This window comes from Lipotes vexillifer, unplaced genomic scaffold, assembly GCF_000442215.2.
Source record: "Lipotes vexillifer unplaced genomic scaffold, Lipotes_vexillifer_v1.1 scaffold639, whole genome shotgun sequence".
Lineage (NCBI taxonomy): Eukaryota > Metazoa > Chordata > Mammalia > Artiodactyla > Lipotidae > Lipotes > Lipotes vexillifer.
In genome coordinates this window covers 2,131,806-2,145,617 of record NW_006786377.1, presented here as the reverse complement: position 1 = coordinate 2,145,617, position 13,812 = coordinate 2,131,806, and the positions used below count along the sequence as shown (strand labels likewise).

At 43.0% G+C, this 13,812-nt stretch overlaps 1 pseudogene; it reads left to right on the top strand.

Annotated features, from left to right (window-relative positions):
- Positions 1 to 10,789: 10,789 nt before the first annotated feature.
- Positions 10,790 to 13,812, top strand: part of LOC103075923 (ubiquitin-conjugating enzyme E2 E1-like) — a 101,929-nt pseudogene continuing 98,906 nt past the window's right edge.

The following is a 13,812-nucleotide window of genomic DNA, read 5'->3' as shown; positions in this document are numbered from 1 at the left end:
TGTTCTGTAAACCTATACTTTCTCTGCAAAAATTTTTAGCGTATGCTTTGTGCCTAAATTCATAACCAAATTTTATAAATGGTTGATGCAAAAATATTCTGTAGTTGAATCTCAGGATCCCTGTATCACTATCAAATGTAGATAATTGAATGTAATATTGATTTACTTCTAATAGAGATCTATTGACATCTTTCACTGTAATTGCCTTTTAATCAAGTTCTTGCACTTTCTAAAGAGCTTTTGCTTTATATATTTAGCTGGTACGTTGTTTGGGCCCTTCAGTCTACTGATTGTTATACTTCCTTTATAAAAGTGTATCTTTTATGTTACATAATATCTCTCTTTATCTTGTTTGGTCAGTTTTTCCATAAATAATTAAAATGCCATGGTATTAAAGCTACTCTTTTTCAAAGTAGCATAGGCAACTCTGTTCCCATCATGTTGTACTGGGCCTTTGGGTTTATCTTTCTAAGACTGTATGTCTCAATACTGAGTCTATGAAAATAAACTATAAACAATTCCATGTTACTTTTTGCCATTTTAAAAACCTACCTATCCTCAGTGCACTTAATTTAGACATTAATTATAGCCAAATGGTTTTTCTCTATTACAAAAGATAGTGCATAATTTTCTATTGGACCCAAGTTACAGTTCTGTTCTACCTGAGATCATCAGACTTACCAGTCCCACTAAATACCCCCCAGACATTGGTGCAAGAACCTGACAATATTAGTAAGACAATATTAGTAAGACTGCATTAGATTTCCATTCAGAAATCCTATGCTTTCTAAAGAAGGAAAAATGTAGAGATGTATTTTTAGACCACTATCTTCTGAGCCAGCCTTTGAAGTGCTTTGGTGATTTATAAAAATAAATACTTTTCCTACTCTTAGGCCCATTTTTTATAATTGAAGTATATAGTTGATGTGTAATATCATATAAATTACAGGTGTATAATATAGCGATTCACAAATTTAAAGGTTATACTCCATTTATAGTTATTGTAAAGTATGGGCTATATTCCCCATGTTGTACAATATATCCTTGAGCTTATTTTATACATAGCAGTTTGTACCTCTTACTCCCCTAACCCTATCTTGCCCCTCCCCCCTTCCCTCACTAGTTTGTTCTCTGTATCTGTGAGTCTGCTTCTTTCATGTTATGTTCACTAGTTTGTTGTATTTTTTACATGCAAGTGATACTGTACAGTATTTGTCTTTCTCTGTCTGGCTTCTTTCACTTAGCACAATGCCCTCCAAGTCCATCCATGTTGCTGCAAAGGGCAAAATTTCATTCTTTATAAGGCTGAGTAGTATTCCATTGCTTACATATATATATACACACACACACACATATAAATGTATGTATATATATCACATCTTCTTTATCCATTCATCTGTTGATGAACACTTAGGTTGCTTCCTACCATATCTTGGCAATTGTAAATAATGCTGCTTTGAACATTGGGGTGCAAGTATATTTTCAAATTAGTGTTTTGTTTTTTTCAGATTTACACCCAGGAGTGAAATAGATGGGTCATACGGTAGTTCTATTTTTGGCTTTTTGAAAAACCTCCATACTGTTTTCCACAGTGGCTGCACCAATTTACATTCCCACCAATGATGTAAGAGGGTTCCCTTTTTTTCCACATTCTTGCCAACATCTGTTATTTGTGTTCTTTTTGATGATGGCCATTCTGACAGGTGTGAGGTGATATCTCATAGTGGTTTTAACTTGCATTTCCCTGATGATTAATGATGTTGAGCATCTTTTCATGTGCCTGTTGGCCACCTGCATTTCCTCTTTGGAAAAATGTCTATTCAGGTCTTCTGCCCATTTTTAATTGGGTTCTTTGTTTTTCCAATGTTGTGTTGTATGAGCTGTTTATATATGTTGGATATTAACCTTGTATCGGTCATATCATTTGCAAATATTTTCTCTCATTCAGTAGGTTGTCTTTTTGTTTTGTCCATGGTATCCTTTTCTGTGCAAAAGCTTTTAAGTTCTAGGTCCATTTTTGACCAGTAATATGGAGTATGAAGGTAGGAATAACTAAGGCTATAAGAGGAGAGAGTATAGTGCCTGTAACTATTGAGTATCTGTGCATATGACGAGCAGTGCTGTCATTTCCAGGCGATATAAATGAACAAATACATAGGTATAGTTTACTAAGTGAATGTATGGATTACAAAGTGCTGTTAATTACATGTGAATTCATTGATCTGTTCAACAAATACTTGTTGAAAGTCTACTGTGTACCTGATTCCAGCCACGTGCTGGTGATGCGGAGGTAAACACGCGTTTAGGCTCCTGCTGTCTATTTGACTGTGAATGGCTGCATGGTTAACTCATGGCTTCAGATGCTGGAACTTATTCTAACAAGTTTCTGAGCTGCTTCGCAAACCAGAAGTCTTTCCTCTTCCTCCTTCTCTTTCTTCTTCTTTCCACCCCCTTTATTACTGTCATAGGAAATTTGAAGTAGAAGGAAAGAAAAAAAACAACAATGTTACTTAAATGGTCACTTTTTGGAATAACTCTACATTTATACAGTGTGTTCTCGTGATTTAAAAAAAGCCATCATTTTAGGCTGGATTTTTTAGTATGTTCACCATGCTACCACCGTTCGGCAGTTACCTTCAAAAAAAAAAAACACTTCCCCTAAAGTGACTCCTTTACTCACTAGCATAACCTGGCCATTAAGTATTAAGAATTGCTTGGAATCCATACATTAAGTCAGGCTATGGTGAAACAAAATTAGCAAAATTCGAGTTGGTGTCAGAAATCAGGTGAAACTGCATTGGATAAGGGCCGGTTCGTCAGATTACCATCTGCATATGCGGCTGTGGACCAGGTGGGGGCAGCAGAGAGCGGGCTGAGGTCCAGGATCCTAGGTCACAGGTGAAGGTGGCAAAGCGTTAGAAGACAGAATCAAGGTTTTGACTGTATCTGAGAGGAAGGGAGGAAAGCAAGAGAATTAGAAACTCAACAGAGGTCAGAATTCAGGGAAGCAAGGATTGAAATAGGACTGATGTAAGTCAAGAGCTGGGTGGTGAAAGCAAAGGGAACAGGAGAAGCAAGAAGGTGAGTGTGGGTGGGTAGCCGGGAGGTGCCAGAGGGAAGCCAGCCTATCTCCCCAACATTGCTTCCAGCACCTTCCCAGCACAGGTCCCTGCTTGGTCCTGCTTGGTCTTCCAAGGGCAGTGGCTCTTAATGGACTGCGATATGGGAGACACCAGCCACGTATCTCTCTGGAGCCGAAATTGCAAGGTTCTTATCTTCTTAACAAACATTAAAGTAAGTCGAGTGCACTTGGGACGATTTGGGAGTGATCAGGGTGTGGTGACGTGGCTTTGTTTGTGCTTTTCCTTTTGGTTACTCCAGATAACTAAAGCCCTCAGCGTCCTTCTGTTCAGCTTTTGGAAGATTTTTCACAACCACCCAGGAAATAGAGTTCGGTACTCCTGTTTACTTAATGGTCTACTCCACTTGAAACATCACGCTCTCCCCGTGTGGTCTTGTCATAATTGTCTTCAAATTGTGCTAATTAACAGAGCCAACACTTGGGCACCATTCCCTCCCCTGACGTGGCACCCTGGCACACTGCATTTAGCACCCCTCGTGGGAAGGCATCCTGGAGATCCCTTATCTGCACCCTCACCCCATCTACCCCTTACCACTCATGGAAGCTGCCTCACCAGAGAACCCGCTATTCAGTAAGGAACATTACCAAGTCCTAGCAGATGGCTGCTTATCTCAAGACACGTATATTCACCAAAATCCTAGCAGAAGGATTTTAGATAGTCCCTTAGCACTGATTATAACAGAGTTTGAACCGTGAAAAGCAGTTGGGAAATGCAGACAGAGTATGGAGAAAGAAAGACCTGGGGAGAATACAGGAAAGAGTTCTTGAAAAAGAAAGGAAAGTTTGAGTTAGAACATGAAATGATAAGTGCTGATTTTCTTGGGAAAATGGATGGAAATTTTTTGGTGCGTGATGACACGGAAAAACAATCAGAAATGGGTGCCTTTTACTCTTAGCTGTGTGGGAGGCAGCTTAACCGCTACTTTGTTGATCAGAGAAATTAACATCTTCCTGCCTTTATCTCTCTTTCTGTAAAATGGGAATTCAAGTGCTTGCTGACAGTGTTTCCAAAAGTTTTTAAAGGTAAGAATAGAGAATATTACTGACAGCCCAGTGGTCCCCTGAGAGGCTGCTGTGAGTGAGTGCAAACACATGGAGTATTTCATTAATGGAGTTCACGGCGTCCAGCTTTTCCTTCCAGAGTAAACCTCCGCCCTGCGGTATCCATTCGGTTTGCATTGTTCTGTCATGTTGTTTGTAACTCTTTGGAGGGATTACCTAGTATTTTGTTCTTTACTGTTTGAAATACTCTTTTAAAAGCTGCATATAGAACTTCAGTCCCTGCTGGGTTGTTCTTTCCTACTTGGCAAAGGTTGATTGATTTTATTTTTCTTCTGGCCTCTGTTTCTCAGAGGCTTGAAATGAGCATATGGGCTCTTTTTGTTTTCTTCTTCACCCACATTGGCAATAAGAGAATCGCTCTGGGAACAGGGTATGCAGTGTAATTTCTGCAGCAGAGTTTGCAAAGGGAGGAAGTCTTGACATAAATTTGGAATACTGTATTGTTTTAGCTTTGTTTTTTCAGGCGTTGGAACTGTTGCCCGGGAGTTTTTCTTTTCCACTAATGAAGGTTCACACATTCTCTTAAGCGGTACTGTTCAACATGGCAAACCTGTAAATAAATAAAAAATAATGAAAAATATGTTAAAGCAAATGTAATGTGAGAAACAGGAAGTAAATATACAGAAACAGTAATATACAGAAACATGACAACTGGCGATGTCATGATCTGGTTTGATTGTATGTGTACGAGGTACAGGAATGGTCTTGAATGGGACAGATTCATAGAAAACAGTGTCGAAAGACTAATCCAACCCAGGGGTTTGCAACTCTTGCTGCACATTGGATTCACCTGGAGATTTAAAAAAAAAATGATGCTCTGGTCTCTTCCCAGAAATGAGAACATCTGAGGGTGTGCTTTAGGCCTAGACATTTGTAAAGACTTGTTAGTTGACAGCCAGGGTTGAGAACTGCTAGTAACCAATGGAAAAATGCTCATTAGAAGTCTCTCCAGGCAAGGGATCTTAGCCTAGTACTAGACACCTGTGTGGACCGATACACATTTGTGGATTTTTTCTAGCTGTCAATAGGCCTCTTCTTCTGGCACTGCTCCCATACTTTCTGGCTCTTCCTGACTTTCAAAATAATAAGCTTTTCTTCAGCTGAACTTCTGGAGCACTTAAGATGCTATGAAAATGCTGAGTGAAATGGTATGAAATAGTATTGATAGCCTTTATTTAAACTGTGGTGGAAATATATATATTTTTCAAAGGTCCTGATCCAGTTGTGGAAAGATTGTTTTTGAGAGTGGATGGAATGTCTATTTTGTATCTCAAGGGCAACCCTTCCATCCTCGGAGCCAGCTGTCTTTCCCCATGCAATTCAAAGGATGCCACGTGTCCCAAATGGGACCTTTGACATGGCCTAAAAGTTCCCTATTAAAAAGAATTCACATTAGCTTGAAAGGCGATTTCCAGACATTGAGACCTATTCATTTCATTTATATCTGCTAGTCTGTAACATCCAAAGAAAAGCGCTCTGAGAGAACAGGACTCAGAAGAAGTAAATAAATGCATTTGAGATGAAGAGGGAGGTAACAGCCAGGAACGGGCAAAGCAAACCCAGGTGAAGCCAGATAATAGGGAGATTATAGGTACCTGAGGGTAGGGAGGGAGAGACCCTGGGCGGCTGAGCAGGAGAGAAGAGAGGCCGGGCTCCACTGTCACCAACCAGGAGCCACTGTCTTCAAAGTTTTAAAAACCATCTGTACACTGATGACCTCCCCCCCCCACCCCCGCATTTATATTTCCATTCAAGCCCTTTCTACTGACCCCGATTGTCAACTTATATCCATTTGGGTGTCTAAATTGGCATCTAAAACTTAACATGTCTAAAGGTGGACTCTAGAACCCTCTCTTCCTCCCACCCTGGGCCTACTGGGGTCTTCCTTATCTGAGTAAATGACCGCTCCATACTAGGGTTCCGGAGTATGGACCCCAAAAACCTTGGGGGCGTTCTGGCCTCCTTTCTTCCTCTCACTCCTTGGACATCATATGTATCAGCAAGCATGTTGGCTCTACCTTTCAAGTTCACCTAGAATGTAACTACTTGGCCACACTGACCACCCTGCCCTGGTGTAAGCACCCTGGCTTCTCACCTGGGCTGGGGCAGTGGCCTCCTCCCTGGTCCTTGTCCCTCCTGTCTCTCCCCACCCCACCCCTAGGTCTGTACTAGTCAGGTATTGTAGGCCTTTTCAAACTGGAGTCATATCATGTCGCTCCTGCCCAAAGGCCTCCAGTGGTTTTCCATCACACTGAGAGTAAAAGTCAGTTCCCTTTGGATGGTCCTATACAGCTTGGAGCTCCTGTTCCCTCTCCCATCTCTTCTCCTTTGTCTACCCCTGTGGGCACCAATTCAGCCCCTCGAGCTCCACCCTGTTGCCCAGATATGCCTGGGACACTCCTGACCTTGTGTTTGCTACTACTCTGGGCTGTTGCAGACCCAGGATGCTTCTCCCTCACCGTCTTCAGGTGGTCACTCAGTGTCATCTCTAGCGTCACCTGTCTGATTGCCACACTTAAAGGTCAACCTTGCTTTTGTGCCCCTTGTCCCCATTCCCCGCTTAATCTTCACCTTCACAGTTGTCGCCACTTGAGCTTCTCTCTCTATTTCATTTATTAGTTATTGTTTACCTCCCTTCTTCCTCCACTAGAATATAAACTCCACGAAGTCAGGGATTTTGGTCTATTTTGTTTCCTATGTCCCCAACACCTGGAACAATACCTGGCATGTTACAGGGGCTCAGTAAATAATTCTTAGATGAAAAAAAGAAATGAATGGGTGTCCTAGCTAATCTCTTCCCAAGTGACTGGGTTTGCCTTGTTCTGTGGCCGAGTCTTGGCCTTATGCCCTAGTCTCCCCAGAAGTGGAACTTCCCACGTCTTGGACAACCTGAGGCTCCATATGGCCTATTGTGTGACTTTGCACCTGTCCTGCCCACCTGGGGCTCTGCCAATGCTGGGGTCAGTTGTGGTCGCTTCCTTGTCCCTGCTCCGTCAGCCAGCTGGGGTCCTTCTCACTCACAGCACTCGCACTCCCTCTGTCCCTGCCTCTCCGGACCGATCTCCTGGCTGACACTTGGGCTCACATTCTCATTTTTCCCTTAAAAAAAGCAAACTCTGGTCCTCGCCAGCCTGGAATTTTGATACATTGGTCAACCTCAGGCTTACTTAAGCATCCCTATTCAATAATTCTTAATGATGCTTCAGGCTGGCTCTGTGCAGCAGACCCATAAATAAGGATTCTTTCTAAGGTTGCATTGGAGTGTGAGAAGGTGGGGAAAATGCTTCAGGATGATTGGACTGTGGTCGTTCTGAAATGACTGATGAAGGTGCGTGGTCAAGGGTTCCCACGGCCCCGTAGGCTCTGATGGGGACGGGGACACCTGTAGACGGGAGAGGGCCCTGGGCCCACCAGTTCTCCTCTGGCTTCTCTTAAAGCTAACCTAACCCTAAGACAGCCCACGGCTCTGACTGTTGATCTTGTGATATAGAGGCTTCTGGGGGCAGGAGTGACCATGGAAACTGGAGGTTGTTTCTGGACTATTTCACAATACTTTTCTCCAGGAAAAAGAAAAAAAAAAAAAAAAAGGCCTCATTCTCTTCATCCCAGGGTTACATAACCTAACATTTCCCTTGCTGGTTGAAATGAATACCCTTTCTTTGCCTGAATAAATAGGACACAAACTCTTTGGGACAGACTGCTTCCTCTGCTCGAGAGCGTCTGCTGGCTCCGGCTGCTTTGGTTGGTTTAGTGGTGACCCACAGCTTGGCTCGGGCCAGTTCTCCTTTCACGGCTCCTCCTTGGAGTACGGATTCCAGCAAAACACCTTTTATTTATTTATTATTATTTATTTTTATTTTTTTTTTTAACATCTTTATTGGGGTAAAATTGCTTTACAATGGTGTGTTAGTTTCTGCTTTATAACAGAGTGAGTCAGTTATACATATATATATGTTCCCATATCTCTTCCCTCTTTGTCTCCCTCCCTCCCCCCCTCCCTATCCCACCCCTCCAGACAGCCACAAAAAACCGAGCCGGTTTCCCTGTGCCATGCGGCTGCTTCCCACTGGCTATCTACCTTACGTTTGTTAAAAACACCTTTTAGGGCTTCCCTGGTGGCGCAGTGCTTGAGAGTCCGCCTGCCGATGCAGGAGACGCGGGTTCGTGCCCCGTTTCGGGAAGATCCCACATGCCGCGGAGCGGCTGGGCCCGTGAGCCATGGCCACTGAGCCTGCGCGTCCGGAGCCTGTGCTCCGCAAATGGGAGAGGCCACAACAGTGAGAGGCCCGCATAACGCAAGAAAAAAAAAAACAAAAAACAAAAAACAAAACACCTTTTAAATGTCTCAACAAACAAAGACCCCCCTTGTGGTGACTCTGGAAGACAGGCTCCCTGCGAGGTGCTGGGGCTGTCTGCAGCTGGAAATCTACTGTTGGCTTCTTACACGCATCTCTTAAGTGCAGAAACACCACAAGGGGCACTGAAAACGGAGAGATTACGAAAACCAGTTACAAACCCTCACATGCATATCAACTGTCTGTCCACACTTACAGGAAAGATGTTTACCTGCTAAGTTAGTATTCAACCTTGGTCCTTCTAGGGCTCATTCTGAACGCCAGGAGATGCTTCCTGTTACGACTTGGTAACTGCTGGCTGGCCCTAAGGTTTTAAAAATCAAGATCTCTTTGGAGTTTTACAAGTAAAATGTTAAAAAATGAGAAATGACTTTCTCAGTTTATTTTAGAAGAAAGGTACCAATTGTAAAACTTTATTAATTTGGTAAAAGGTGTTAGTTTTGAAAAGAAAAAGTAATCATACAGGCAATGTTAAAAAATTTCAAAGAAACATAATAGTATACGTCACAGCGCTTATAATGATAAGCCCATGCCTTTAGTAGTTCTTAATCTTGTTTAGGCTTCTGAAAGAATCACATGGAGTTTCTAGACTCCCTTCTCAGAAAAATGCACATGTGTTTATGTAGCCAAAAGGTTGGCTACGATTTCAGGGGATTCCAAATCCCCTGGAACCATCCATGTGTATCTTTGCTTTGGAAAGTGGAGTAAGCAAACCAGAAAAGGCTAGATGATTTTATAAAAGAGAAATATAGATATATATATATAGTAACCAACCACAATTTGATTGTGGGGAAAATGATTAAACACATTCATTGCCCAAGTGATGGCAACAAAATTATATTCATATTATTAACCCTTTTAAGCACATTTTACACTTACGATGATCTAGTGATCTAAATGATTGCCTTTTACTTTCTATTATCCTCTTATTTTACTTAATGCCCAAACTGTGTAATTTAAATATGTTATGCCTTGTCTCTGATGTAATTATCTAGTTTTCCTTCTTGTTTTCTATGTTTCATTTTTTTTGCTTCATGTCCTTACTTCAAGGACCTTAAAGATATTAGGCCTTGAGGGAAAATAGTTTCCAGTACAGATATTTTTTTAAAAAGACTTTAATTAATTAATTAATTATTTCCGTGTTGGGTCTTTGTTTCTGTGCGAGCGCTTTCTCTAGCTGTGGCAAGCGGGGGCCACTCACTATCGCGGCCTCTCTTGTTGCGGAGCACAGGCTCCAGGCGCGCAGGCTCAGTAGTTGTGGCTCACGGGCCTAGTCGCTCCGCGGCATGTGGGATCCTCCCAGACCAGGGCTCGACCCCGTGTCCCCTGCATTAGCAGGCGGATTCTCAACCACTGCGCCACCAGGGAAGCCCCCCAGTATAGATTTTGATGTTGCAGAGGAAGCTTTCCAAACCCAGGCAGGGATGTGCTTGGGGGTTGAGGCTGCTTAGTACTCCTGTAAATGGTCAACAGCTGCACTGTTTCTGCTACTTGGAGAGCAAGGTAAATGTAGGTCTCCTAGGCCCCTGGGGATGACAGAGGGATGGAGATTGGGATGAACGGGACTTTCTGTCTCTTCTATTCAAGTTGAAATTCATTTTAATGAAAAAAAAAAAAGTCTGTGTGTCCGGCACTGTGTGAATTACTGCCATGGATCTAGGTGGAGTACGACACATTCCCAGGTAACCTGCAATTGACCGCAATCAGTTGGTGGTAGGAGGTGTGGGAGATGTAAAAGTAACTCAGTACCAGACTGAATTTTCATTTCCCTAAGAGTGTTATCAAGTGTTCAGGAAAACTATATTTCAGTTCTGATGCATCAGTTATTAGGTTGTCATACAATTCATCTGTTGAAGGGTCTATCCCTTCTAGACACAAACTCCTTAAGGCCGTGTCTATCCATCTTTGCCTGGCATAGAGGAGGTGCTTCTTAAGTACTTGTTACTGGAGGCGACAAGTGCAAGCAATGCTCAGTGGGGTTTCAGAGGTGGGTGGGCAATCAGGAAGGGGCCCCCTAGAGAACATGTTCTTTGAGACGAACTTTGCAGAAGTGATAGGATCATAACTAACCCAGACGGGGAAGAGGTCGATACATAAGTGTGGGATACTGGGAGCAGGGAACGAGGCCACCTGACCAGAGCTTGAGGCTGAAGAGGTGGGCTGGGACCGGATTCTCAGGGAGATGGTGACTGGTTTGCACTTAATTTGCTCGTGTAGTGACATGACGACGATGGTTAGTCAGGAAGGTAATCTGGTGAAGGTGTGTTCAGTGGACCAGAAATAGGAGAGGCTGGAGGCAGTCGGGTGCTATTAGGATGCTACTGCAATAGTCCAGCTCAGAGCTGAAGAAGGCTTGAGTAGTAGCATGAAGAAAGAAATAGAAAGGTTGGATGCTGAAGGTGTTTCGGGGACAGAGTCTGAAGTTCTTGTAATCCATATCTCCCTAGAATAAACCAGCTCAGGAAAAAAAATAGGATGAGAACAATAGTAAAATAATATTGTTCTCGCTCTGTTCTCCATCTCCAACTCCTTCTCTTTTACAAGCTGAAGCCCTATCAAATTCTTCCTTCCTGTGTCCCCAGATGAATAAGCAGTTGCTGCTGAACTTGCCCCAGGTGTTGAGAATCACTGCAGACCTGCTGAAGCCAAGGCGGTTGCTGCTGGTGCCAATCAGGGGCGCCAATGAGGGCTGGGTTCACCTGCTGCTTAGGTGGCCGGAACCTCAAGTGGGGAGAGCTGCTCACTACTAGTTGTCGTGTGGTTTAGGAATCAAGGCTTCCCTTTGCTCTCAATGTCTTACAGAGATTTTTCTTCTGCTTTTTATAGCAACCTGTTCTTGCAGTACACTTGACAAACAGTGACAAATCTGTGCTATATTTCAAAACCGTTTTCCTCTGGCCCTGGCTCCTTGGCCTTGCATGACATCTGTGGGGTTCTCTTTTCCCCTTAGAAGTTCTCCTATTACTCCATGAAAATAAACTCCTGGAAGGGCCAACCTTCTCCGAATGCTAGTTGAGACCTTGCTTCCCACCGAGGAGAAGCGTGTGTGTGTTTGTGTATCTGGCAACCGAGACAGATGGGGTTGAGCAGTGGTCAGGGACTGGTGTTTGGGGAGAAGACGGAGGGGCAGGGACTTGGGGGAGTAAGGAGGGTCACAGAGAGATTTTCTTTGCTCAGCAGAGTGACTAGCTTTTCCACTTTTCTTTTTTTAAAGATTTTTAAAAGTATTTATTTAATTTATTTTTGACTGCATTGGGTCTTCGTTGCTGTGCGCGGGCTTTCTCTAGTTGCGGCGAGCGGGGGCTACTCCTCGTTGCGGTGCGCAGGCTTCTCATTGTGGTGGCTTCTCTCGTTGTGGAGCACGGGCTCTAGGCACGTGGGCTTCAGTAGTTGTGGCACGTGGGCTCAGTAGTTGTGGCTTGAGGGCTCTAGAGCTCAGGCTCAGTAGTTGTGGTGCACAGGCTTAGTTGCTCCGTGGCATGTGGGATCTTCCCGGACCAGGGTTCGAACCCATGTCCCCTGCATTGGCAGGTGGATTCTTAACCACTGCGCCACCAGGGAAGCCCCTAGCTTTTCCACTTTAAACCATGGTATTCTTCAGATGCTATTTCCTTTGTCACCCCTATCAGTATAAAAGCCCATTTATTCTACCAGGAGTTTTTTCAATAATTATTTCTTCACATGGGATGTTTGTGACTTGCTATATATCTTTTTCTATATAAAGAAGAGGCATGTGATTTATGAAGGGAAATTTTAAAGGCCTTTCTATAGATGAAGGGTAAGGTTTAATTGAATTTGTTATCTTTTTGCAAAAGTATTTTCTGCCTAACATCTTTGTTGTCTGAAGGAAGTTGGTCCTTCTTTTTTTTTTTTTTTTTTTTTTTTTTTCTTTTTTGAGAAAGAGACTATCTTTATCCCTATAAGCTTCAACTAGAGAGTTTCAATTTGAGTCACCAGGTATTGGTTCTATTAAGACTCTGTTTTCAATTACCCTAGACCTGTACATTGAAAACAGGCCTGCTGGCTATTGTGCCTTCTGCTACATAAACTAGCACCTGTGATCCGGGATGAGTGTTTTAGTTACAGTTTTTTATGGCAAGGAACAGAGGCTCCCTTGGATACCTGGTAATAAGGGTTACGGAAGAATTTGTGTGACATTCACAACCCGGCCAGTGACCAACGCAGCTGTACAGACCCTGCCATGCGCTCATGGGCCCAGAGCCCCATATTTGTTCATCTTGGCCATCGGGTTTCTCTGTCCTCACGTAACTTCATTTGCTAAGGGCCTTTGCTAACTGTGGCCTCCAGTCTACCCCAAGACATCCTTCCTGCCTGTGCGTCTCGCTATCTCAGTCTAGATTTCCAAAATTCATACATCCTGAGAGCTGAATATGATTGGTCAAGTTCATCTTTTCACATTAGGCCATGTCCTTGGTCCCTGCCTATCTGGGTTAGATGCTTATCTCTGATCCAATTAGCTCTGATCTGAGGTGGGGCTGAGGATCATATGGATGTGACTTGGTTGTCTAGGCAACAGGAGCTGAGGGCAGGGCAATTGTCCTTAGAGAGCTGAGTGAGTGGGTGCTTGGGTACTGACTGGTACCTCAAGGCAAGCAGAGTTTCAATTTTGATTGCTCTTCATGAGGCAAACTGAATGTGCAGGGCTGCCTTCAGAATATGATGAAATCATACTTAGAGCGCCGCCCAAAGCAAACATCTTTGCTAATAAGGGCAAACAAAGAATTTGGACAATTAACTATGTAATTGAGTCACAAACTCTGCTATTGCCTGGGGCATCAGACAAAACCACTCCAAATCAAAAACCTGAGTTTTATTTTAACCTGAATCACCCAGATCACAGCAGAATTTTGCTTGAATGGCCCAGACAGATTGCATCAATTTTCTGCTTTACTTTGCTTGTGAAGACCACGCTGTTAGTGATCACTTCTGGAATGAGAAGTATTTAAAAAAAAAAAAAAAAGTTGGAACCTGGAAAGATCTAGAACTTCCTCGTTCTGTATTTCTTAACAAACATGCCACTGTAAGGGAATGTGTATGTTGATTTAATAAAAAATAAAGATATAGTGTATAACCTGACTTCGATGAAATAAAAGGCTTCATTTTTCACTTACAAAATGCATGTGAGGGAATTAGGCATAAAGGTGTGATATTTCTCTTTGAATTATACTTATGAGATTAAATTTGCACCGTGTTTGTTTCAATTACACTGTATCACGCTGCTTCCCTTACATT